Source organism: Thermobia domestica, chromosome 11 (assembly GCF_964235325.1).
Source record: "Thermobia domestica chromosome 11, izTheDome1.hap1.1, whole genome shotgun sequence".
NCBI classification, from domain to species: domain Eukaryota; kingdom Metazoa; phylum Arthropoda; class Insecta; order Zygentoma; family Lepismatidae; genus Thermobia; species Thermobia domestica.
In genome coordinates this window covers 237,995,759-238,012,237 of record NC_137464.1, presented here as the reverse complement: position 1 = coordinate 238,012,237, position 16,479 = coordinate 237,995,759, and the positions used below count along the sequence as shown (strand labels likewise).

The 16,479-nt window shown below is 38.9% G+C and overlaps 1 protein-coding gene across 4 annotated transcripts in view; it reads right to left on the bottom strand.

Moving 5' to 3' along the window:
• LOC145664838 (sodium-independent sulfate anion transporter-like) overlaps positions 1-16,479 on the bottom strand; it is a 176,625-nt gene that overhangs the window by 114,045 nt on the left and 46,101 nt on the right. Inside the window, exon 1 of one of the 4 annotated variants that reach the window (XM_081731845.1) lies at positions 4,024-4,194. The exons of the other annotated variants lie outside the window; for them this stretch is intronic. The gene's annotated coding sequence lies outside the window, so the exon portion shown is untranslated. Of the gene's footprint in view, positions 1-4,023; positions 4,195-16,479 lie in introns of those variants that run through there. 4 annotated transcript variants of the gene reach the window in all.

Below are 16,479 nucleotides of genomic sequence, written 5' to 3'. Positions count from 1 at the left end.
CGAGGTAGAGCTCATTTCTCTCTCCCTATTCTCTTTTAAGCGATAACTCAAACTTTCCATTTTTTGAATTGTAACACCCTTCCACCGGGGTGCGACATCTTGGATTCCATGAACCAATGTGTCTCTGTAGGTAACCAAGAAAGTTCTATCGCTTTTTGTGGAGGACTGTGTTCAATTGGCTCTAACACCGTGCGTTGAATGCGAGTGGAGATAAGGCGAACGTCAGTTCTTGGTCTGGTTATATCCAACATAATACCTCGTTGTGGCAGTTCAGTTACACCGCATAAGGACAGGGTGAACATGGGACCTACACAGAGTGTAATAATGGCGTGTATGCTGAACGAGTTCAAACTGGAGTCAAACGTCGCTGCAGCGGGGCTGAGTATATGCCATGTAAATTGTCCAGTTCTAATTGAATATTTAAAAAAACATGGCTATTAGTTCTTTATTACATTTTTAGGGGTACACTAGAAGTATTGTGGGGGCGCGGTTGCTCAGTGGTAGAGCGTTCACCTCTGGTGCTTGGGGTCCCTGGTTCGATCCCAGATCGCACCCTGTGGACTTTGTGGTGGACAAACACCGTGCTCGTGGGTTTTCTCGGGGTGCTCCCGTTTCCTCCCACTTTCTTCATTTCAACATTCATTTCTCATCATCACATTCTCCTTTAGCCTAACCAGCATAACCGTGGGGCGTAAAACTAAAGATTTCATTCCACTAGAAGTACTGAAATTTTTGAAAAAGTAAAACATCATACCCCACGAGTTATATATTCCAACATTACATAGTAGTATATAGGGGTTGTATATCTGTCAGGCATTTGTTTCATGGCCAAATGATAATGAAAATGAAGGATAACAATTTCTCTAGTCTAAGATTAATCTTCATTGTTTGGAGAGGTTTTTTTTTTAATAAACACCGTTTATCACTGACATAATTAATTGTGTGTGTAATTTATTTACTTATTAAATAATGCATGCAAATGCATGCATATACGATATGTTCATTCAGTAAATGGATACTTGAAAATTTGAATTCGATTATCTATACAAGCCGGCTACGAGTGTTTTGTTTTGGCCACGGGTGCAGTCCAAGTCCAAATTACCTTTTCCTCCTACCAATTTCACAATTAGGATTGAGCTTCTTACCAGATGTGTAGCCTACCGAACAGCGACACAGATGATATCGAAACTATTGTGCTATTTTTTCTTTGTATTCTTTGGCAGAAACTTCTGTCGATATCGAAGCCCGCCAGTGAAGCCATATCTAGTATCTTGGTGCTAGATCTAGCATAATTCACTCCCATTTAGCATCTAGCATCTTGACTTTAGCATCTTGGCAAAATCTCATTCTTTCCTCTGGAGAACAGAAAAAGAACGAAAGTTTAGATGGCTCATTGACCGTTGGGAATTATCCTTAGTTGAAGCGATGGTTGGAGTAATAAAACCAGTTAGAATTTCCGCTGTATTGTTGAATTCACAGAAATGTTCAAAAATAAGCAAACGTGACTCTGCACAAGATGTTTACTTACCCATAGTTTTATTATTGTCAACTGAACCCTGAGTGTGAGGTTATCTGGGATGTTTCTTCCCTTCTCACTTTACACCTTGAGAGGGAAGGGGGTATGATCACCGCTAAAAGAAATGCTTCAGTGCTTTGTCGAAAGTGGCATGTTTTGTATATATTTCTTAAAATGTTATCCATTCATAAAGTATAAATTCCCCCTTCCTCCCCTGATTCTCTTTCCAATACAGAGAACCGACTCTTTAAATGAAGAAAGAACTCTGAATCCTCCCGAAATGTAAAAATGAATTATGCGTACAAATAACAAATCTGTGGATGAATCAAATAATACAGATACATGAGAACATGATGACGAAGATAACAGTGCTTGATGCAGCGCAGTCCACCACATGTAAATAGATTTGAAGTGTTCATATTTGTGTATGTGTACGTGTGTATGTGCTTGTCTCTGAGTATTTATATGCGCGTGTGTCTTGTAATTGTGATATTAATATCCACTGGATTAAGTGAAAGTATAAAATGGATTTGATGACTGCCAAATTGACGTCCCCTTGGTAAGTCATTATTTTTTAATATTTATTAATATTAAATTAGAATAGAGTTTAGTGTAAAGCTCTACAAGACATGAACGTGCAGTTTAACCTCGGATTTGAAACACATGAGCTCCTACCATGAATCAAACCTCGTTCGAGAAAGGCGCATACGCTAACTACATAGCAACGGGGAGCTCAACATTTAGTAATATGTATATTAAGTTGTAGAATTATTTTCGTTTAATTTTCACTAATATAATCTTCACAATGTAAAGCATTCGGTAGGCACGTTAACTTGTTTAAAAAAAAAAGCCTATCGCTTATGTTTCCGTCTCGGGGCTGGACTGCGGGATGATAGAAATCCGAAAGAGATGTTTTTATTATATTTTGTACAGTAGATCTGCTCCTTCATAATCTCCGTATTTGATAAGAATGAACCTCCCTGAGTCACGAAAATGTATACGTAATATAACAAACCATGCACGTTAAATGCCAGACTAATATAGCAAACATTGAAGATGCCCCCCTAGATAATTTTCTTCGTCCGCCCATGTCTGGAGGTACACAATTTCGCAACTCAGTGGATGCGATGTGGATGTATGCAAAGTCACTGATTTACCCATCAAATTTAAATTTTATAAAAATATTCTCAGTAAATACTAACCTGAGGAGAACTACTTTTTAATTCGATCGCTAAAGTAGATCTTTTTTTTTTTTTTTTTTTTTTTTTTGTTCACCAGGTCTCGGTAATCATCCGGCACGAAAACGGAAGTTTCTCAGCAAATTTTTTGAGAAAAGGGTCCTCCAGAAGCGTTATTTAGAGGGTAATTCCTGCGTTTGTTATATACATATATAGATATAGATAGATATAAATATAGATATACGGTATATATATAAAGATAAGTAGAAGCAGATCTTTAAAATTAGGTCGGAAAGATAATATGAAAATCTGGCATAATTTGCAAGAATCTAATTAGTTTAATAAAAATAAAATAAATACTTTGTTTGTGTGTTTGTCTGTCTGTATGCGACCTGGGAGCCAGACGAGTGGACCGAGAGTTACCAAATTTTGGTCAGGGATCCCTTGGCCCAGGCCCCAGATCAAGACGAATCTTTTTAAAATTCGAACCAGGGGGTCTCAGGGGGAGCTTACAGGGACATGTAAAAGTGGTAGAAAATGGCCGATATTACTGTTGAATTCATAGTTTTCGCGGTCGCTGAAATCAATGGTGAAACTCTGATCACATTAACTTCCAAATTCACCCTATTCGGGGCCGGGGGTCACCGGTGGGGTCAGATACCGAGGCAAGTAAAAGTAATTCAAAATGACCGATATTAGTGTCAAATCCATAGTTTTCGCGATCGCTGAGATCAATAGTGACACTTCCATTTGCGATGATTTGCAAATTCAGCTATAATTGTATGTTGGCCAGGAGTCATCAGGGGGATACTGAGGCATGTAAAAATAATCCAAAATGACCGATATTAGTGTCAATTTCATAGTTTTCGCAGTCGCTTATATCCATGGTGACACTTCAATTTGCGATGACTTGCAAATTCAGCTACAATTGTGTGATATGCTTTTACAAAAGAGAGTGAAAGTGCTTTTACAAAAGATAGCTTAGTCGTAATTATATTTGTAATACCTGTAAATGAATGCATATCTTAAGGTAGTAATAGTGTTGATATCCATTTTACCTTATTAGATATTTAGAAAGAAAGATAGTATTCATTGCTTATTATTTATTACAAGTAATTTAATGTGACAAGATGCAGACTTCAGGAAAGAAGATATGCTTAACAAGACAAATCGTAAAGAGTACTTTAAATTGGTCTGCATGATTAATAGCTACTTCAAAACTTCAAAGTAATTTAAATACATATTAAGGTAAGCCTTGGGAGACCACCAATAGAGATACAATTCTCAAAAAGACATATCAATAAATTAAAGGTAAAAAAGAAAACTTACAATGTAAATAGCGGTTTCTTAAGTTCTCTCATGTCTCTGAATATTTAAGTCCTGTGAAAACTTATTATGAGAGAAACGTCCATGTATGTGTCCACTCGAGTCGTAGTTTTCCAAGACGACGTATGAGATTGAGTGATTGAGTGAGTAAGTGATTTCAAATGTATATTTTCCAGACTATTTATATGATTCTACTTTTTTGTGAATAACATGTTTGTCTTGAGAAAATCCAAGAGCTTAGCTACGTCACTGTTATTTTGTAAAGTATTTGTGTCCTTGGATTTTCCGTTCACTTTGTTAAAATAAACTTATTTTTCTGCCTGAGTACACACTCAAGAAAAAGTTCGGATTTACATACATGGTAAAAATTTTAATATTCCAACTAAATGAAATAATTAGTTCCTTTTTTTTTTGATTATACAACACAATTGTATGCGGGCCGGGAGTTAGCGGGGTCTCAAGGGGGCGGTATCCACTCCCCTGTGACCCCCGGCCCGAATAGGGTGAATTTGGAAGGATAGGGTGAATGCGATCAGAGTTTCACCATTGATTTCAGCAACCGCGAAAACTATGAATTCGACAGTAATATCGGCCATTTCTTACCACTTCTAAATGTCCCTGTAAACACCCCCCTGAGACCCCCTGGTTGGATTCCGAGACGTAAAAGCAATCTAAAATGATCGATATTAGTGTCAGATTCATAGTTTTTGCGGTCGCAGAAATGAATGGTAATACTTCAACAGGCGTTGTCTTCCAAATACTGCCCCCATGCGAAGAATGGGTATATTCAGCTGTCTAATATAAATAAAATAAAAGAGTTTGTTTGTGTGCTTGTCTGTCTGTGTGCGGCCTGGGGACCAGACGAGTGGACCGAGAGTTACCAAATTTTGATCAGGGGTACCTTGACCTAGGCCCCAGATCAAGACGAAAAGTTGTTTTCAAATTTCGAACCAGGCGAGTCTCGGAGGGGGCGTTTACCGCAACCGGCTTGGAAACCAGACAAATTGACCGAGAATTACCAAATTTTAGTCACGGATACCTTGGTCCAGGCTCCAGACCAGAGTTAAACGATTTTGTCAAAATTCGAAACAGGGGGATCTCAGGGGTCGTTTACCAGGACATGTAAAAGTAGTAGAAAATAACCGATATTAGTGTTGAATTCATAGTTTTCGCGGTCGCTGAAATCAATGATGAAACTCCGATCGCATTAACTTCCAAATTCATGCTATGCCGCACCGGGCCGTGGGTCACCGGAAGGGGGGGAGTTGAGATATTGAGACATATAAAAGTAATCCACAATGACTGATATTAGTGTCAAATCCATAGTTTTGGCTGTCGCTGAGATCAATAGTGACACTTCCATTAGCGATGATTTGTAAATTCAGCTACAATGTATGTGGACCTGGAGTCAGCGAGGGGGGGGGTATACTGAGAGATGTAAAAGTAATTCAAAATGACCGATATTAGTGTCAAATCCATAATTTTCGCGGTTGCTGAGATGAATGGTGACACTTTCATTAGCGATCACTTGCAAATTCAGCTACCATTGTGTGCGGGCTGATTGAATGATTGATTGATTTTGAGTTTTACGTCCCGTTCAGCAGCGAGGCTATATGAGACGTGGACCTACTGATTAACGTGGAATCCGAACCACATGAGCTCCCGCCGGGAATCGAACCCGAGTCTCCCGCGCCAAAGGCGCATACGCTAACCGCTTAGCCACGGAGGAGCTCTGTATGCGGGCTGAGAATCATATATATATATAGGCTGTATATATACTGATCAAAAAATTAGGGAATCAGATGAAAACACATGTAAAACTTCTTACGAGTAATGTGAGAACACTGTATCTTGTCCAGTTCAGATTAAAATCATGAAGGCCCAACGTGCAAACGAACCGTTTGGAACATCTGTGCACGTGATCAGTGACGTGGCGCTACCAGAGATCATTTTGTAGTGTGGCGCTGCTAACACATTCCAGCTCCAGGATACCTTTGTTCTCATTGTGTTTAATGCGTCAAAAATCTACGTAGTGAAATTGCGCAACAACGTGATTTGCCAGAATCCTTGGCATGGGGAGCTGTCGGCAGGTTAGAAGCTGGTGAATCACAGCGAGAGATGGCACATGCCATAGGAGTGGCACAAAGTGTGATTTCCTGATTGTGGAATCGATTTCAAACAACTGGAAGTGTTCGAAGAAGACAAGGACAGGGCCGTCCACTAGCAACCAAAGCCAGAGACGATCGTTATCTCTTGTTAACAGCCCGTCGAAACCGGCGTCAGAATACAACTCTGCTCCCGCGAGCCTTCCGAACAACAACAGGACGCACAATATCCACTCAAACGGTCCGCAATCGCCTTCGAGAAGGTCGTCTCTACGCACGTAGGCCTTTGGTGTATGTCCCATTAACTGCACGACACCATGTTGATCGATGAACGTAGGCGGAGGAACATCGTGGGTGGGGACGGAACGAATGGGGCAATATTTTATTCTCTGACGAGTCTCGATTCAGTGTGGAGCCTGATAATCGACGTGTTTTCATCTGGAGAGAGTGTGGAACAGGACACAACCCCATGTTTGTGCGAGAAAGATCCCAGTATCATGGTGGTGGACTGATGGTGTGGTCATGAATCAGGATTGGTGGGCGTACTGAGCTCCACATCATCCAAAATGGCTCTTTGACGGCTCTCAGATATAGGGATGAGATCATGAAAACTCTTGTTCTTCCTTATGCTGGTGCCATTGGTGATTCGTTCCTTTTCATGGATGACAATACTCGTCCTCAAAGAGCTCGGTTAGTGAATGAGATGATGGATGCTGAGGATATCGCTCGGATGAAGTGGCCAGCATGCTCTCCGGATCTCATTCCAATTGAGCATATCTGGGATATGCTTGGCAGACGAATTGCCGCTAGGCCAGTAAATCCAACAACCATTCCAGAGCTGGAAGTCGCTCTTCTGGATGAGTGGCACAACATACCCCAAGAACTCATTGATAATCTGATTGAATCCATGCCACGCAGGTGCGAGGCTCTGTTGGCTATTCGAAGTGATCATATGACATATTAAGGAACAATCAGTGTTGTTGCCTTGCCTGTTTGTGAGCAGTTCGAGAGGTGCACACATAACCGTCTTGTGTCATGAGCCATGTGAAGAAGGTTTTCCGTGAACCAACACCAGTATGTGCCCCATTTATCTAGTGTATCTTATAGCATTCCTTCTTGTATGATATATATGAGTCAAACACAAGCTTATTCATACACTAAGTTAAGGTCTTGTGTGATATTTCAGCTGAACCCCTATTTTTTTTAGCATTATATACGGTATATATATATATATATATATATATATATATATATATATAGTGGCGGATCCAGGATATGATCAAGCGAGGAGCTAAACCATAGTTTGCAGTTTTATCCAGTGTAAAGCAGGATTGAAGCCCATTTTGTGCAGTGTATAATTGAGTGTGAAGGGAGGGGCCTATAGCCCCGTTGGATCCTCCTCTGTGTATATATATATATATATATATATATATATATATATATATATATATATATATATATATATATATATATATATGATTGAAAATGGCCTCGAATCCATACTCGCTGAGATGAACAGAAGATGCCGTTTAAATCCATAAATTCAGCCCCATTAGTACTCTAAGGGGGATAGTGACATGTAAAGATAATTGAAAATTATCGATATTAATGTAAAATTCATAGTTTTGGGGCTCGACAAGTTCATTGGTGACAGTTTTGGTGCCCTTTGTGTCCAAAATGAAACGTATTCTCCCCGTGCGAAGAACGGATATTCTGCTAGTCTGTAATAATAACTAACGGAAGTTTCATTTAATATATTTCTCGCTACTCAAATTTACTCACTTGTGTGGTATATGTGTGTAAAGTAGAATTAAAACCTGTTGCTTTAAGTATTTTTCCGTTAGCGAAATACATTGTATATACAGTAGGACGTCGATAATCCTAACGTCAAAAATCCGAATGCGGTCCCCCGAAGGTTTTTACATTTTGTCTTAACGCTAGCGATAAACAAACAATAGCGTGTCCATCGACGTTATGTGAAATCAGTTTTTTTTTTTTAAAGTTCATTTATATGTAATTGTTTGTCATGTATTTTTATTTTTATTTTTTCTTAGGCCTATAAGTTTTAAGTGTGACTTACAAGAACAGTGTTATTTAGAGTACAAGCAAGTTCTTCAGAAACATTAAATGTAAGTAGCCTTACGTACGGTATTGTAATTACTGTATGTACTGAATAACCACTGTATCGATAGAAGAACGTACCGCACAGTACATATATGTAAGCCTAAATGGCATTTTCTTGGTCATTTTCGAAAATCCAAACAATTTGAAAATCCGAACTACCTGTGGTCCCAATTAGTTCGGATTTTCGACTTCCCACTGTATATGTTGCAGACATGTTACAGCAAGTAAGATTACTAGCATCAGGCCAACAAATAGTTTTTAAACTATATTTTCCTGTTTTTGCCAGTATTCCGAACAAATGATTTTTTCTAATGGTTTCAAAATTTTCGGAATTTTACATAGAACAATGAAGATATCTCTATGAAATATATGTTTGATTTAACATATTAACTAAAATGATTCTGTGATTAACAAAAATGATGATTCTGATAATACCTAAATTTTCCGTTTTTTCTCCAACTCGGGAAAACCGTAAAAAACTTTTTTTACTCAAAATTTCCGTTTTTTTTTTTTTCACAGGCCTTCACAACACTAGTCTGAACACACATTGTACCGAACACTCCTAACGATGGCGAATGTTAACACCACGACATCGGCAACTACAACTCAAATGAACACGTGACCATCGTCACTAGATCTTGACACAATGGCAGAGCGTTGCATTGTCTGATGAATCCCGATATCTTCTTCATCATGACGATGTGAGGGTACGAATCCGTCGTCTTCCAAGGGAACAGCTCCTTGACATCTGTACTGTGGGACGAAGACAAACTGGCTGCGGCTTAATTATTATCTGGGGAACATTCAGGTGAGCATCCATGTGTCTAGTGGAGCTGGAGCAAGGCACCATGACGGCCGAAGCGTCGCACGCTGCTTGTAGACTACGTAAACACCTTCATGACGGCCATGTTTTCCATCGGTAGTGACATTTATTGACAAGATAATGCAACATGTCACAAGACCAGGAGTGTGATGGAGTGGTTCGAGGAACACAGGAGCGAGTTCCAAGTGATGAGCTGGCCCCCAAACTCTCCGGATGTGAACCCAATCGATCACATCTGGGATGTGATTGAACGTGACGTGAGGGCGCATCACCCCTTCCCCGGAATTTACGGGAATTAGATGACCTGTGTGTGCGTATGTGGTGCCAACTCCCTCCAGTGACCCACTGAGGAACATTGCGACCATGCCAAGACGCGTTGCCGTTGTTATTCGTGCCAAAAGGTGGACATACTAACAATTATGTAGGTAGTCTTAATGGTTTGGCTGATGTGTGTCTATATTTTAACTCGTATATTTTGTCTCGACTCGAATTCGAGTCGAGTCGCGACAGAGACTGTCGAGTCGAGACAACATTTTCTCGAGAGGAGTCGAGACGGGCTTAAATCTCGACTCGACTCGACTCGTGCGCATTCCTAGGGAGGAAACGGGAGAACCCCGAGAAAACCTACAAGACCGCGATTGTCCACCACAAAGTCCACTGTCAGCAGTTGAGCCATGTCCAAAAAGCACTTGCAACTCTGCAGCCAGCACTTCTGAATCTCAAAGGAGTCCTGTTACAGGACAACGCTAAGCCCCACTTGGCTAAAATGACCCGGAACACCATTCTATGCCTTGAATGAGAAACACTATTGTATCCCCTATATTTCCCGGACATTGTACAGTCCGATTATCATCTGTTCCATTTCTTGGACAATCACCTTACAGGACGCCAGTTCAAATCCGTAGTAAAGGTGCAAAATGCACTCGATACCTTCTTCGCTTCACGGCCCACCAAGTCCTATCGCGATGGACTCCATGAACTTCCAGAACGTTGGCAGAAGGTAGTCGATGCTGATGGGGACTATTCTTGATCTTCTAGGTACGCTTTAGGTGACAAATCGATGTTCGAAAGTGGTGGGTGAAAACCTACAGAACTTTCTTGGTTTATGACAAATAAAATCAGCACTAAAACCATATTTGCCACGCTTGTTTTTAGTATCAATAATATTATGTACAATCATAAACTAAAGAGATTTAGTAGTGACAGACAAGGTTATGTCATTGATATTTGCCCAAATATTGAGACAAATATAGAAGCGATCATCTAAATATTTTAAGTGTAAAATACAAGTTGTTCATTTGAAAAGCATACAGGTGTTTACTACTTAAACGTAGCAAATCAAAATTTTGAGAAAGATATATAATCATACAGAATAGTATCTCAATATTTACAATGTTGATTTAGGTTTAAAAAGTGACAGCGGAAGATTCTTATCAGTTTGTGCATTTTCGTAATGCAAAAGTTGTTTGTTATACTAACAGCCTTGTTCGTGTACAAGGTCAGTGACGAACAATATACTAGCAGCTGCTTTCTGCTGTACATTGATCAAGTTTACACTACTCTGTGAATGTAAATGACACGTTGCATCATATTTACCCTAAAGACCTTGGGCCTTATGCAGAGTCCTTCTGACACGTGATAAGTGCCATACTAAAGAGTTCGACTAACACAGCGTTTCCCAACCGGTGTGCCGCGAGGAAATCGAAACAAAATTATTAATTCTATAGCAACCAAATTGCAAGACAGGAAAAAAGTGGTACATTTTTGTATTTCACATTACTATGAATTTCTACCATGGAAAAAATTACTGTAATTGTAATATATTATTCTACATCTATTACTGTGTAGCAGACAGTATTTCGGCTCGTACACATTTCCACGGTTAGCTGCTATGTTTCGCTTCAATTGAGAGTCATACTAACACCGAGAAATGGCAGCACTTGTACGGTACGCGTCAAGTGAACGTTTGTAGAACACTCTTTTGCACGTCAATGACAGAACAACAATTTGTTCAACAGTTGTGTTTTGACTTCAACGCATCGCAAGCTGTGTGATTGCAATAATATGCACCGGTTTTGGTTAAAACAGCAAAGTTAAAAGTATAAGATATTTGTTTGTTCGTTCGTTATTTAGTGATCTTCGTTCTTAGTGAAAGGTTGGATACATTTTCGAAAAAGAAAGCGTATTTTTAAAAATCTGAGTTTTATATTTCATTGCAATTGTTTTCTATTTTAAAATTAGAATAAAAAAATAAGCACAATGAATTAGCATAGGGGAAAACAAGTGATCGAGCTTTCATCTCTGTGAGGAGATCAGTAATCACAGAAAAAAATACCATGGTATTTTTTATATTTGCAAATAATAATAATAATAATATCTATGAGTGTGCCGCGAGAATTCAAGTTATACCCGTAGTGTGCCGCAAGTTGAAAAAGGTTGGGAAACGCTGAACTAACATGCTCCCTGCAGTAGTCATGTCTTTAGTATGACACTAATCATACTTCAAAACGACTCTGCATAAGGCGGCTTATGTGTCCACAGATACCAACCAAATAAACTTTATATTTGTTTTCCTATCATTTGAGGCACAGTTAGTACATTTGCCAAGTACCATATTTTACTTAAAAGATAAACATTAATTTTGCTCTGGAATTTAAAGAAAGAGTTCTATATTAACATAACTTGAGTGACGTGTTGACAACAGTCTTATAGTTGTAAGTAATAGTGTTCGTTATGTTAAAATAAAATGTAATTCCTAATATTTCTGACATTATCATCCCGAAGCTTGGCGTTTAAATTAGTAAAATCAATACTATTGTTCATGACTAACGTATTGAATTTACATATAGTTATTCTGGATCCAAATGCTATCTCATAAGTGTGAACACATTCCATCATGAAAGAATAATCTACTATGAAGGATACTAACACTGTTACATCGCCTGCATAACCAGCCCCTTCAGAGCAGGTATATTTAGACAAAAGAGTCTGTCGTTCAGAGCATATAACTGAGGGGCAATACCAATAGCAGAAGTCAGCATCGAAAGGGGATCGCCTTGCGATATTGATTGGTTAATGGGAATGCTTTTGGAAAAATGACAATTAACATTTAATTTTGTGTGGGCATCTTTACAATATGTATATATATATATTGCATTCATGTAACATATTGATCACTAAAACTAAAGTTTGGGAAAACAGACCATAAATAAAAGAGTTTAATATTATCTAAAGCACTTTTAAAATCTAAATTAATCATAATTGCATTGAGAGCGCAGTCATAACAAATAGTAATACTATCGCTGACAGTTAACAGAAGATAGTAGATGTTCTTCTATTTAACAGCCATATATTGCAAATTATGTAATAACTTATCCATATATTCCAAAAGTCGATTTTTCATACATTACTAAAATTTTAATATCTGTATTAAAAAGTGATATAGGTTTATAATGACTGACATCTGACGATTGAGCAGTTTCGAGGATAAATAAAGTGATTTCTGTTATAGGGAGTTTTAGAGTTTCTGAGGCAAGGAACCATTCATTGACAATCAATGTTAGTGCATCGCCCATTATGTCCCAAAACTTAACATACAAACGGACAGATATAGAGTCGTCGCCAGGAGATTTGCCTTGTTTTGCTGCATTCACAGCTCTTTTGACTTCGTCTTTTGTAAATGAAGCACCTGGAGGAGAACTGTTGTTTGAATTGTCGTAAGATATGGTCATTTTTTGATTGTCATGCGCGTCTTGGGCATGGAAAAAGTCAGATAGCTCTCCTGAATACATTTGGTTAGGAAAACTACTAGTAGACACTATCTGAGTATCATAGGGGTAGCAAATGCTGTCATTAACTGCAGAAAGTCTACATCTGAAGTCAAAAGCTGCAAGTTAATAGGTTTAACCACAGGAACATCTCATTTGTGCGAATTACAAGAGCTGACCTTAGCACTTGCAGTGTTTTATGAGGTTTTGACACTGAGAACACTGGTCCTGTATATAGTCATGTAACTGACAATAGTAACAAGTATATTCCTAACCGTAATAAGCCATGAGAAACCTTTGGTTACGAATATCAATGAATGAAGTTGTATGCCGTAACAAATACATAGACACAATCTTTCGGCCTGATCTAACTTTATAGATATGGGTATCGTCTTTTATAGTTTTACAGTCCCCATGGACAGACAAAGCACGTAATACATCATTATTGCTATATTCTGTGCGAGTATGATGTACTCTTACGTGGATTAAAGGCTGATTAGCTAATTCTAAAATCACTGGGTATATTCCACTGTCATCTTGGAAATTTACACAATCACTATGTTCTCGTCACATATTTTTACAGAACAAGGTAGACAACTACTTAATATAAACACATTTACAATAAGTATCCAACTCAAGACTCAGTATTTGTTCGTCTTTCAAGATAAATTCATGGATTTTGATTGTCAAAGGACGGTTAGAAATGGCATGGAATCCTAATTTTTATGTATTAATAAGTTGGATACACATGATGTAATTTGAAAGTAAGCACACTTTTCACACAGATTTTAAAATATTATAACCAATGAAAGCGTAAGGTTAAATAAAACACGAAACACACTAGACGCATTCAATGCAATTCGTACCCGGGTTAGATTCCCGGTGGGAGCTCATGTGGTTCGGATTCCACGTTAATCAGTAGGTCCACGTCTCATATAGCCTTGCTGCTGAAAAAGACGCTAAACTAAAATAAACTCAACTCAACTCAATGCCATTTGCACGGTAAGACACTGGACGGAGCATCAGTGAAATACGTGCTGCCTCATGGGCAGCGAGCACACAACTAGCCCCTCTAGTAGAGTGACAGTTTGCTATTGCATCGAACATATCTTGAGTAACCTCATGTTACAGAATGAAATGTATTTTGTATTGTCTGAAGTTTAAGCCTATTTTGCCCTAATGTAATATATATATTCACTTGTTTATGTTTACGGTATTTGTTAGTTTGACGAATGATACATGTTATTGATGTAGGTTTTATTATATATTCGTTCATACATATTATAGAAATTATCAGGGTTATTTATGATCTTCCATGGAAATTCATTGGCGCAGTAGAATCAGAAAGATCTACCTTACTGACGTTTCTGATACGAGTCACAATGCAAAATTTCTAACACAAGTCTCGCTCGAAAACAGTGGTTCCCAACCGGAGGAAGCGAAGCCTCCACCTGGGGAGGCGTGAAGAACGACTAAAAGGAGCACAAGCTGTTGGCAGAAATAAACTGTGAAATGAATAAAGCAGTATTTATAACGTTCTCTTTACAGTTTAGCTTAACAATTTTGTAATGTCCATTTATTAAAAAAAAAATTAAAAAAGCATCACTAGGAGGATATGCGGAAGTCTTGCTGGAAATAAATACACATTGATGAGATTTATTATTATTATTATTATTATTATTATTATTATTATTATTATTATTATTACTATTATTATTATTATTATTATTATTATTATTATTATTATTATTATTGAAAACTTGATGATTCGTCGCTGCTGTATTTGATATCTCAGAAAGGTTAATGATAGAACGTCTAAGCATTTGTCCTTCCGATAGGACTATATTCTACCTCTGCTAGTACGCTAGAAGCATCGTACCAGCAGGACGGAAGTATGGTTATATGTTTCGATTAGAATATTCTAGGTGTTATATGCTGTTATAATATGACCCTTAGTTTTTTTAATGTATTTACCCCATCAGGAAGTCGCGGTCGGAAAGAGGGATTGCCGCCGTCGACGTTGGCGGGCCGCCGGAGGCAGCCGGCACCCGTCCGCGGCGGCACGACGATCTATTTGTTCAAAGTTGCCGAGGCGGCAAGCGGTCGAAAATCGTAAAATAAAATGCCCTTTGCCGACTCTTTGCCGACTGTTGCCGACCGTCAGAGTCGGCAGAACAGTCAGAAAGGCCACTTTCCGACCCTCTGCCGACTCCTTAGGTCGGCCTGTTTTCGACGGCGGCGCCGACGCATTTAATGCTCATTTCCGGCTGTTTTCCGACTGCTCGGCAAGGCAATTATTCGTCGCGGTCGAAAATCGTGCGGAAAGTCGCCGGTGTCCGGCGCCGGCAAACTGACCGCGGCATCTGGTCGGCATGGACAAATTGTCTGACTGTAGGCGGCAGGATCCTGATGGGGTATTAGTTACAATATAATAATACTAAAAGCAGAAGAGTTAATAAAAATAAACATCACATTACATTTTCAAAATATAATATTACCAATGTATTTGCAACGGATGTATATTGCATTTGAGTACAAATAATAACATATACTACACTTATTTATAAAGTAAATATGATAAAGTACACTCACTCACGTGATCTAAAACAGACTTGGCATCAAAGCTAATAACGAAAGAACAATGAAATGAAATTGTATCAAACAGGTTCTCCCTAAAGGTTATGTATGTCTACTATATACGAGAGCCATCCGGAAAGGGGTACCCGTTTGTGCAATAAAGACACAGTAGTACATATTAACAAATATACACATTTTTATTGGAAAGAGCATACTTTACACTACTTTTCTACATAATCACCAAGCAAATTGAGGCATTTGTCATACCGTGTGACGAGTTTTTGTATTCCAGAGTCATAGTCCTCCGCCGCCAGCGCATTGAGATCTGTAGTCACGCCTCGTTTAAGTTCTTTATCGCTGTCAAATCTTTTTCCCGCCAGAAAGTCTTTAAGCTCGTCTATCACATTGTCTCCATACACCTCCTTTAATTGGCGATGAATTTCACAAGGTCGAACGTTTCGTGGCGATGTATTAAGAAATTTAATCACGGCCCTCACTTCACAACTGGCGGGGTTCTCAATTCGTTTAATCATTATAAACGAGCACAGACACAACACAGGCACTGCTAGCGTCACTCAACCTCGCACAGAGCAGGCAGACAAGCCACTGACGCGGTCTGACCTTGCCCAGCGGCTCCCCGAGTCGTCAGCGCTTCATGCGGAGCAAACGGGTACCACTTTCCGGATGGCCCTCGTAAAAGCTCAATTACATCCTTCTGGCAGTACGAGAAACTATCCATTTTCACAATTTCTGTGCGTACTATCCGTAGGACACTATGTCCTTCCGATACGAAGCTTGGACGTTCTATCATTTAAAAAAAGTATGACCAACGAGCGGTTGCGAGGGGCGTGGCGTTGCAGGGTTTACGATGTTCCTTTGTTCCCTTGCCCTTTCTGGATGATTATATACTATACCTATTCACATCTTCTACACATTTGAAAGTGATAAATCGTAGTATAAATTAATCGTCCTCCATACACAGAGATTGTTGCTTTTCCAAGACTTAAAAAAAATGAAATACTTCTTATTTCAATACAATATAAAAGACTCAATGGGAGGAACT